We start from the raw sequence: 11,604 nt of genomic DNA, 5'->3' as shown, positions 1-11,604 counted from the left end.
CTCTTTTTTCTTTCCCCACCATCCAACGCTAACCAACACACCTCAATGACCTGCTCGAAGCCCAACTTCGCCGCTCCATCGTTGCCGGCGAGCCCCTCTTCTCGAACTGCCATGGACGCAACACCCTTGAGCTTGACCTCTTCCCCTCCTCTATCTCTATCCCCCACCAGAACCACTATTTGCACGCCCCTCATCACCGCTGCTGCAACGGCCCGCCCCGCTGCTACTCCAAGCTTCCTCGCCGGGCTTCTGCAGCCAGCAGCAGTGCTGCGAGTGACGACCTCTTTTTTCGTTTCAACCAAAACGACGCTGTGAAACGAGATGGAGGTAGTGCTACAACCGGCGGCGGCAGAAGCTACAACCGTCTTTGGCGAAAGTTGCAACCAAAGAGTAGAAAGCTACAGCCGACCACAATGCACCGGCGAAAGCTGGAACCAGAGACAAGAAAAGCTACAACCAGCATCCTGATTTGCAAGAACGGATGCGGCGACATCACCAACCACTGGAGCTGCACTCGCAAGCAATGACACCTCAATGGCGCCCCCTTTTGCTGGAACCATCATCAGCTTCTGCTACTACAGGCTGGAATTTTGCTACATCTATCACAAGGGGAGCTGCATGGTGCTCGACCGGCAAACCTTTTTTGCCGAAACTGGTCACTAGCGGAGCTACAGCCATGCAACGCGGATGCTGGAACTATTGCCGATGAAAGCTGGAACTGGTGTCCTTTTTTGCTTCAACCAATGAAGTAGTGCTGAGACGATGACGAGGTTCACCGTGGTGAGCTGCAACCGGCACCAGAAAAGCTACATCCAGCCTTTTTTTTTGCTACCATGATTTTGATGAGCGAAGCTAAATCCCAGGAAACAACGGCGAGGAGCAGCAGACGGCGCCACTCGTGCGGTCGGGCGGCACAACTCGATGGCTGCAACCATGCGGCTGCGCCCTGCAACCATTGCCGACCACTGCTAGGAACACATTGCCGGAGTAGCAACGCATCCCACAGCCTAGAGATGGAAGATGAGGCAGTCATGGCGAGGCAACCGCGAGGTTGCAAGCACACCCACGACAACGAGGCGCCATGACTGGGAGCGGGACGACCCGCGTCGCTTGCGATCGCGGCTGGAGACGTGCGCGCTCAAGGTGCTTGCGGGGGTTGGTGGTGCCAGCGAGGGTTGGTGGCCAGCGTTTTGATTGTTGCTTTGTGATTTTTCTCGCCCTAGGCCGAGATGGCCGAATTTCGGCCGTTTTTAAAAATTTTGGCCGAAATTTGACTAAATTTTGACTGAAATTTGATGAAAATTTGATCAAAATTTCTCAAATTTGACCAATTTCGGCGGAAGATAGATTTCGCCCTAGGCCGAGATGGCCGAAATTCGGCCGAAATCCGTTTTTTTCTGCCGAAATTCAAAACACAGATGGGTGCGTATCGATAGCGGAGAGCCGGAGAACGAACAAGGAAGAAGACGAAAGTTGACTCGGGGAAGTAGAGTTTTTTAATCTAACGGTCGTGCATTGTCCAATCGAACAATGTACCTGCGACCGGCGGAAGCCTTGCGCCGGTCGACCGGCGCAGATCACTGCCGAAGGAAAGAAAAAAACAAAGGGGTCAGAAACTGGAACGAGTTGTTTCCTTTTGTTTCTTTTTTACCTTTTGACTTTTGAGAACCGAAACTTGTCACGTATGCCTAGCAATCATCGAGCACAAATAGAGGCGACTCTTGTGGACGTGCATCACAGTGAAGAACCGATCATTGTTACTTTCAAAAAAAAACCGATCATTGTTTCTCTATACGTGATTTTTTCTCTCAGTCTCGAGATCAAGCGATGGAAGTGACAAGGGACACGGCGCAGTCCGGCTCCGGCGGCCTGGCGGCGCTCGCTGCGAGCCTCGCGAGCCGCCTCGTCGACGACAACGTGGACAACAACCTGGTGTTCTCGCCGCTGTCCATCTACGCGGCGCTCGCGCTCCTGGCCGCCGGCGTTCGGGGCGCCACCCTTGACGAGATCCTCGGGGTCCTCGGCGCGCCGTCTCACGCCGCGCTCGACGAGTTCCTCTCCCACGTGGTGGAGGACGTGCTCGAGGACCGTGCCGAGTCTGGCGGGCCGCGCGTGGTGTTCGCGTGCAGCGTGTGGGCCGTCCTCACGTGCCCGCTGAAGCCAGCCTACCACCGCGCCGCCGCGAGCACGTACAAGGCTGATGCCAGCACCGTGGACTTCTGCAACAATCCGGAGGCGGCACGGGGTCAGATCAACGTGTGGGTCGCGCAGGTCACGAGGAAGCTGATCGGCTCCGTCCTTGGCCCGGGATCAATAACGCCGCTCACCCGCGCCATGCTCAGCAATGCTATGTACTTCAAGGGCAAGTGGGAGAAGCCCTTCCGCAAGAAGCGCACCGCCGACAAACTCTTCCACCAGCTCAATGGCCGCGTCGTGGACGTGCCCTTCATGCAGAGCCGGAGCTCCCAGTTCATCGCCGTGCACGACGGGTTCAAGGTGCTCAAACTCCGGTACCAAATGGCTCAAGCGCAAGGTAATCCGTCCGTCCAGCCACCGTCTCGCACTCGCGGGTCACACTGATGCATGACATCTTGCTAACCTCTTGACAGGACGGCACGCCGATCATAAAAAGCATGCACAGTTTTGTATGTGTGTCTTCTGTCACGACCAGGTGGCGGAGGAGTCCTGTCGGTGACGAGCTACGTTTCCGGATCAAAGAGAGAGAAGGGGATCCGAGGTAGTAGACGAAGGTAGGAGAGGATAAGATAGACAGAGGAGTGGTTCAGTTTGAATTACAAATTCTTCCGTACCATTCTCTCCCTCGCTCTCCTGCTTATAACGCGCATGTTACATGGGCCTATCGACTACGGCCCTTTGGCCCGCACTCTATTACTGTGGCCGCTCTGGCCCATTGCTCATTTGAATCTTCCCGCTGCTACATTACGCCTTCTCCTTGACCTCCTTCCGCTTCCCTTGCCTTGATCGTGTCTTTATCATCTCCAGCGTACTGACAATACCTCCCCCCTGAAGAACCAGCATGTCCCTAGGTTGGTGCATCTGGGCAACGCTCCTTGAGCACTTGATAATCTTCCCAGGTCACTGAAGAAGCAGGAATCGATGACCACTTGACCAACATCTGAAGATGGGAGGCATTCCCCTTTTTGACCAAGCGACGATCCAAAATCTCTTCAGGCAGGACAACGGGGGCTGGCAGATCAACAGGGATAGGAAGAGTAGTGAACACCAGAGTATGATCCGGCACGTGGCCCTTGAGCTGAGAGACATGAAATACAGGATGGACCATACTGTCGCGCGGCAATTCCAATTTGTACGCTGCATTTCCCACTTTTTCCAACACCTTGAAAGGGCCAAAATACTTGAGAGCTAGCTTTGGACAAGGACGATTGACCACTGAGGACTGGGCATATGGATGTAAGTGCAGATACACCATCTCCCCTTCAACAAACTGTCGATCAGATCGTTTCTTATCAGCAAAATGCTTGTACTTGCACTGAGCTCGGGCCAGATGATCTTTTAGCAATGTTGTATGCTCTGACTGAGAGGCCAACCAGGTCTGAACATTAGGGTGCAGAGAAGTAGACTGGCCTGGTAACTGCCCCACATTTGGATCTTGCCCATATAATGCTTTGTAAGGAGTGTAACCCAGGGAAGAGTGGTATGTAGAATTATACCAGAACTCTGCCCGAGGAAGCCAGGACGCCCATTTAGCTAGAGAGTCATGAACTGCACATCTTAGATACATCTCCAGGCACTGATTCACGCGCTCCGTTTGGCCGTCCGTTTGTGGGTGATACGTTGTACTCATCTAAAGTTCAGTGCCCCAGACACGAAACAACTCTCTCCAGAAAGCATTGGTAAAGATTTTATCTCTGTCTGACACAATGGTCAATGGCAATCCATGCAACTTGGCTATGTTGTTAAGGAATACCTTAGCTACGGATGAAGCTGTAAACGGGTGCTTCAAGAGCAGAAAATGACTGACTTTAGTGAAGCGATCCACAACCACCAGGATAGCATTAAACCCTTCAGACTTGGGCAGTCCCTCAATAAAGTCCATGCTAATAGCCTGCCAAGGGCGATCTGGCAAAGGTAGGGGTTGCAACAGTCCAGGTGTTTTGCACGGTTCATGCTTTGCCTGCTGACATGTGTTGCACTGCTTCACAAAATTTTCTACATTTGTCTTCATACTAGTCCAACTAAATAGCTGCTTAACTCTGTGATAAGTAGGCAATATGCCAGAATGGCCCCCACTAGTGTGGAATGAAATGCTTGAATGAGTTTTGTCTGCAAACTTGTATTTGCTCCAATCCAAATCTTGTCCTCATGTTTGATCAGACCATCCTGCAACTGAAATCCAGGCAGACCTTGTTGTCTACTGCCAATTTCTGTAACATCACTTGTGCAGCAGGGTTTACAGGGTATGAATTTAAAAGAAAAAAGTCCATTTTACTACCCTGAATAAAGTGTGTGGTTCACTTTACCCCCTGATCTATTTTTTCGCTTCTTTTACCCCCCAAACAAACCCAAACCGGACAAAACACCCCCGGCTGGTTTTTCTCCACCCACTGCTGATGTGTCACTAGTCAACGGCGGTTTTGACCTGGGTGGGGCCCCCTTGTCAGGTTTTTTTTTCTCTCTCTCTCTAATTGAGGCTGGGCCGGCGGCCACTCAGCCCGCACGCAGCCTTTGGCCAGGGCGTGGCGAGGCCGACCGGCTGGAGGAGTGGCGAGAGGGGGGGTGAGCTGGGCGAAGCAGTCCAGGCCGGGCAGTGGCGGGCGCCGGCCGACGCAGTTAGGCATGGGCGGGTACCAGGGTGAGCGCGAGCGGAAGGGGAGGCTCAGTGGGCGCAGCAGGGCCACCGGAACGGGGCCACGAGGGCTGGTGCCGGAGTAGGGCTGCGCGGGCGGGGCGCTGCTGCAGCAGAGCAACGCAGGCGGCCCGGGCACATGCGAGGGAAGAGGAGCGCTGGGCAAGTTCAGCAAGCGCCAGCGCAGCCCCGAGCAGCAGCCGGCACGGTCGTTCGAGAGCAGCGGCATGGGGAGGCGAGGCCATGGAAGGGCGCGAGCAGGTCGTGGTTGGCAATGGCGAGCGGCCGCAGCGGGAGTCAACAACAGCGCTAGAGTAGAGTCGGCAGCGGCGCGACAGCGGTCAGTGACAGTAGCGGCAGTAGGCGGGCGCGGTGACATGCACGCGAGGGCGACGGAGAGGCATGGCCAGGGAGGGGTGTGGAGCCGAGCTCCCTGTCACTGCGGTCGTCGGGAGGAGGACCCACGCCTAGGCCGCGGCGGCCGCGGGGTCGCCGGAGGCGTGGCTGGCGTGGCGCAGCCACGAGTGGCGTGAGGCGGCGGAGTTCCACGCCGAGGTGCTCGGGCGGCACCTCGCCGACGGCCTCCTCGGGTCGTCCTCCTGTGCTGTCTGCCTCGGCGGGGCCCAGCAGGCGCTCGCGCTGCGGGAGCTCGGCGTGGCCGGGGCTGTCACCGTCGCGAGGAGGCGCTCCCCACCGCTCGCAGTCGCCTTCGGTTGGAGAGAGAGAAAGAGATAGGGGAAAAAACCTGACAAGGGGGCCCCACCCAGGTCAAAACCGTCGTTGACTAGTGCCACATCAGCAGTGGGTGGAGAAAAACCAGCCGGGGGGTGTTTTGTCCGGTTTGGGTTTGTTTGGGGGGTAAAATAAGCGAAAAATAGATCAGGGGGTAAAGTGAACCACACACTTTATTCAGGGTAGTAAAATGGACTTTTTTCAATTTAAAACTTCTTGTATCCAGATGGGTTTGCTGGTGGATATTGCTTGCACAGGAAATAAATGAGCCACTCTTGATAGTGCATCTCCTGCAGTATTTTGCACTCCTTTCTTATACTATATGGAGAATTGTAATCCCACCAGCTTTGTCATTGCTTTCCTCTGCAAATCTGAAGTTAGAAGTTGGTCTCCTAAGTGACACATGCTTTGATGATGAGTTTTAATAACAAAAGGTGCTCTGGCCAAGTAAGATCTCCATCTGTCTACTGCCATCATGATTGCTAGAAACTCCTTCTCATAGATGCACAATTCTTGACTGGTTATTCCAAGTGCTTTGCTATAGTAAGTAATTGGGTGCCCCTCTTGAGATAGCACAGCTCCTACCCCAGTGTTACATGCATCTGTTTCCACAGTGAAAGTTTTCTCAAAGTTAGGTAAAGCCAGCACAGGAGTAGTGGCCATAGCTTGCTTCAAGTGTTGGAAAGCTGCCTGAGCTATGTCAGACCATTGAAAAGCTTGTTTTTCAGCAGGACAGTCAAGGGCTTAGCCAGCAGACCATACTTCTTAACAAATTTCCTGTGGTATCCTATTAACCCCAGAAACCCTCTCAACTCAGTAACATTGGTAGGTACTGGACAGTTAATCATTGCTTCTGTTTTTGTAGGATCAGTAGCCTCACCTTTATCAGAAATTATGTGGCCCAAATACTCCATAGACCGCTGAGCAAACACACACTTACTCTGTTTCACATGTAACTGGTTTTCTGTCAGTATCTCAAACACTAACCTCAGATGTTGAATATGATCTTCCAAAGACATACTAAACACCAAAATATCATCCATGAACATCAATACATATTTTCTGTTAGGCCCTGCCATAAACACATTCATGTTGCATTAAAATGTCCCTGGTGCAGTAGCCAATCCAAAAGGTACCACCATAAATTGGAACTGACCATGGTGTGTTTTAAATGTTGTCTTATACTCATCTTCCTCCTTCATTTGAATTTGATGATATCCAGCTCTTAGATCCAGCTTGGAAAACCACTTGGCACCTCCCAATTCATCTAGCAGCTCATCAATTACTGGTAATGGAAATTTGCTTTTAATTGTGATAGCATTCAATCTCCTATAATCCACACCGAATCTCCAAGTGACATCTTTCTTTTTGACCAATAGGACAGGAGAAGCAAAGGGACTAATGCTAGGTGTAATCAAACCAGCTTTCAGCATCTCAGCTACTTGTCTTTCTATTTCATCCTTCTGTAGTGGAGAGTACCTGTAAGGCCTGCAATTTACCGGAACAGCTCTAGGAACCATGTGAATAGCATGGTCGAGTGGTCTATGAGGAGGTAATGTTTGAGGATCTTTGAATACTGTGGTGTGCTTGTCAAGCAACTCTTACACAGTAGGAGGAATTGGTGTTTCAGGTGCCATTACAATTCTATTCAGTATAGCAGTGGCCCAGACCTCATTGCCCTTTTCCCATTTCAACAATTGTTCAACTGTTGCTTCCTCAATTACTGCTAGTTTGACAGGTAACACCCCTTGCAGTTTAACTTCCTGCCCTGCATATTTGAACTAAATCAACTTTTCTGCCCAGTGACACTGCATTACTCCCCATTGTTCTAGCCAGTCCATGCCCAAAATTATATCTAGCCCTCCCAGAGGAAGCACATGCATAGCATTGGTAAAATTGTGCCCTTGTATCCTCCAAGTTAACTGTGAAACCATCTCAGTGCATTGCACCACTTCCCCATTTGCCACTTTCACTTTCATTGGCTGTGACAACTTGTCAGCAGTAACAGAGATCCTGCTCAGCGGTGCCTGGTCCACAAAGGTGTGGGTGCTCCCCGAATCCACCAAAATGAGCACCACTTGGTTTCCAACTAGATCCCTCAGTTGTATGGTTCTGGGATGGGCAGCTTCTGAAAGTGCATTAACTGAAATAGTGGTACAGTCTGTTGTAGATTGCTCGACCAGAGCATCTAATAGTGCATCTGATATTATCTCATTCTACACCAAAGCTTCAACTACCTTTAACTAAGCTCTAGCGGCAGGTAATTGGCTACACACATGTCCAGGTGTAATTTTTCCCCACACTTGTAACAAAGACCATTAGCACACTGATATTCCTTCAACTGTTTTGCCTTCCATAACTTCCCAAGGGCCAACACAGGCCGACTTTCAGATTTGGTGAAAGGAGTTTTTCTGATAGTTTCCCCTGACAAACTTTTGTTGCAACAGTAGTCCTTCCTGAACAGCAGCAAGCATCACTGCAGACTGCACATATGATGGTATCTGTAGTTCCACAGTTGCTTGAAGTTCAGCCTTGTGACCCATAATGAAGCGTGTCACTAAGAAAGTGTCACTGAGCGCTGGTTCATACAGCCTGAGAGTGTAGACAAGCTGCATAAATTGCCGTTTGTATTCCTTTACTGACTCTACCTACTTCAACGACATCAACTCTTTCATCTTCTGTCTGTACACATTAACGTCAAACTCTTGCACTATCACTGCACCAAACTGTGGCCAAGTATGATATGCACTGGCTTGTTTGAACGCCTGATACTAGTGAGCTGCATTATCCATCAGGTACAGAGAGGCTGAAGTGACCTTGAAGTTGTCAGGTATGTTGTACAACTTGAAGAATGCCTCGCACTTATCCAACCAAATCCTAACATCACTGCCGTCAAATCAAGGGAAATCCATCTTTGGCATCCACTGACGTTTGCCTGAATTTTCCTCCTAAGCTGGTTGCACAACTTGTGGCAGAGCAGGTAGATTTGACAGTACCTGAACTGGGCGAGGCAACGCGGAAGCGGGGAACAATGGTCCTGCGCCAAGTATGCCATATGACACCTCCGACATGGTCGACGACAAGCTCTCTGGCCCCTCCGGTGGCTTCCCCTTGGTCACCGGATGGAACTGGCTATGTTGGACCTGACCCAGCGCATCGCATGACAAATAAACCTTCACCTGAACTTGGTCGAGACACGCAGATTGCTCCAACAGCTTGGCATCGAGGGCCTCAAGCTGCACGGAAATCCCGTCGACCACCTCAAACTTGCTATGCGCCGCCCATATCTCGGAGACCTCCCTCAGCATCCGCTCCTGAAACGGCTCCATCTTGTCCGCGATGAAGCGTGTCTGCGGATTCAGTTTGAATGTCGTCGTGGTTGCCGGTTTCCCCCAAATCAACCCATCTCATGGCCGGATTTACGCAGATCAAGCCCTAGAGTGATCCGCTACCTTCGCGTCGGATTTGCCGGGTACGATTCGGGAATTTTTTGGTACACGGCAAAGCGAGGAAGGGGCTCTGATACCAGATTGTCACGACCAGGTGGCGGAGGAGTCCTGCCGGCGACGAGTTATGGTTCCGGATTGGGATCGGAGAGAGAGAGAGAGAAGGGGATCCAAGGTAGGAGACGAAGGCAGGAGAGGATATGATAGATAGAGGAGTGGTTTAGTTTGAATTATAAATTCTTCTGTACCGTTCTCTCCCTCGCTCTCCTACTTATAACGTGCGGGTTACATGGGCCTATCGACTACGGCCCTCTGGCCCGCTACTCTATTACTGCGGCCGCTCTGGCCCATTGCTCATTTGAATCTTCCCGCTGCTACATTACGCCTTCGCCTTGACCTCCTCCCGCTTCCCTTGCCTTGATCGCGCCTTTATCATCTCCAGCGTACTGACATCTTCCTCCCTGATGCCTTCAACGGCTTGCCGGGCCTGGTCGACGCGATAGCGTCCCAACCTGGCTTCCTGCACAAGCACCTGCCGAAGGAGAAGATCCACGTTAGGGGGTTCCGGGTGCCCAAGTTCAAGTTGTCCTTTCACAGGAGCGTGGTCAGCATTATCAAGAAGCTGGGGCTCCGGTTGCCGTTCAACGATCAAGTCAATCTATCTGGCATGGTGGAGGGTGATGAATCCGACTTGCCATTGGTCCTGAGTGACATCATCCACAAGGCGGTCATCGAGGTAAATGAGGAAGGCACCGAAGCTGCAGCCGTCACATTGATGGATATGGAAATTGGATGTAGTCGAATACCGTCGCCGCCTCCTCGGGTGGATTTCGTAGCTGACCATCCGTTTGCATACTTCATAGTGGAAGAGGCGACCGACGCAGTTGTATTTGTGGGGTACGTCCTCGACCCATCAGCCATATGATTTTGCTTTGATTTGGGTTGGATCCCGATTGGAGTAATAATAATGATTTTGCTAACAAAATGATATGCCTTCATAATTTTTTCTCTTTGTATATAGCAAACGTGACTGTGCGTTGCAGTGGGAGAAAATAAATATTGCACGCACCCAACTCAGTTCTTATTGCCGCCTATCCTTCTACCCTCACCCACAAAGGTCACGTGATTCATCTGATTAGAATTTGTTCAAACTTGGCCAAAACCACAGCCATGAACTCGGCCCCGCATGATCCATTGTCTTCACGTGAATGTCTTCACACGTCATTATCTTCAACGTGAATGTCTACATGAACCACCATAGTCTTCAATGTCTTCATACATTTTTAGGGTCATCTCTGGTAGGTAAACCGAATCAATGAGGGACTTCTACATGTGTTACCCTGCAATTCTCACAAACACATTAGTCCCTCAACCACCTTTGTCATCAATACTCCAAAACCAACTAGGGGTGGCACTAGATGCACTTACAGTTTTTGGTGCACTTTTATATTATTTTTTTGGACTAACCTATTAATCTAGTGCCTAGTGCCAGTTCTTGTTTTCCGCATGTTTTTTGTTTTGCAGAAAGTCAATATCTAGGAAGGCCAAAACACCCCGACATTTTAATATGTTTTTTCTGTAGTATATGTGATTTTTGGGTGAAGAAATCAACGCAAAACGGTGCCTGAGGGTTCCATGACCTCCTGTTCCGGGAGTAGGGGTTTTCTGCTCCCTGGTGACAACCTTCTGGTTGGTCCGGGTGCCTGGAATTGCTTGCAGGAAATGGTCACTTTCGGCTTGGGGTTATATATATGTGGCCAGAGAAAAAAAGAGAAAAAGAACTAAAAAGAGTAAAAAGGGCGCGACACGTGCCCTTGACTATCAGTTTTTCATGCGCGTGTGTTCGTGTGATTTGATGTGATTGATCCCCCCTCCATCCAAATACTATGATTCTTTGGGTATAGGTGAAGATCCATCCGATCTACATTCCTACCAAATCGATTTGTGTTTTCCCAACTTCTTCAACATCAACTTGTTACTCTTGGAGTCTGGGCTCCGGAAGCTTCCTTACTTGTGTTGTGCTCCGGAGACGTATGTAAAGATGCAGTGGTCGCCTTCAAGACGAACCCCGAGTGATTCGAGGTTCATCCGTTGGGGGTGACTCGAGGAGGATATGGTGAGCCTTCCATGGCATTTCGGAGATTTGGCTTCGACACCACTCCAACGGAGATTAGCACTTCCACAAGTGTGAACCTCGGGATAAAGCCAGTGTCGTCAACTCACTTCTGGTTAATCATTTCCCACACTTTACTTTCCTCTTTTTTATGTTTGTGGGTTGCTAATTATCTTGTTGCCTAACTTAGTTTGCGAGGGCATCGAGCCTAGTTTCGACCGAAGTAGCTCATCGGGGGCGAGACGGTCACCGGTCGTCTAGGAAACGCATCAGGTGGGGGACCCAGAGGCCATAGGGGTGCCGGGAATGAGTCCTGTAGAGAATGATTTGATGCATAGATAATTGATTGATCGTGCACTAGGCACATATATATAGGTACAAGGGGTGCGACCGGTGTCTTGTCTCCCAAGATGCAAGTAAATGCAGAGGGAGAGAGACACTACAGGTGCCACATACAAAACCCAGACCTACGTACATGTACACAT

The 11,604-nt window shown here is 50.7% G+C and overlaps 1 pseudogene; it reads left to right on the top strand.

Annotated features, from left to right (window-relative positions):
• Positions 1-1,827: 1,827 nt before the first annotated feature.
• LOC119329470 lies at positions 1,828-9,931 on the top strand (annotated as a pseudogene).
• Positions 9,932-11,604: the final 1,673 nt, after the last annotated feature.

The sequence above is a fragment of the Triticum dicoccoides genome, chromosome 7A, assembly GCF_002162155.2.
Source record: "Triticum dicoccoides isolate Atlit2015 ecotype Zavitan chromosome 7A, WEW_v2.0, whole genome shotgun sequence".
Taxonomy (NCBI): Eukaryota; Viridiplantae; Streptophyta; class Magnoliopsida; order Poales; family Poaceae; genus Triticum; species Triticum dicoccoides.
Note: the sequence above shows the minus strand (reverse complement) of the source record. Positions and strands in the feature narration are given on the sequence as shown.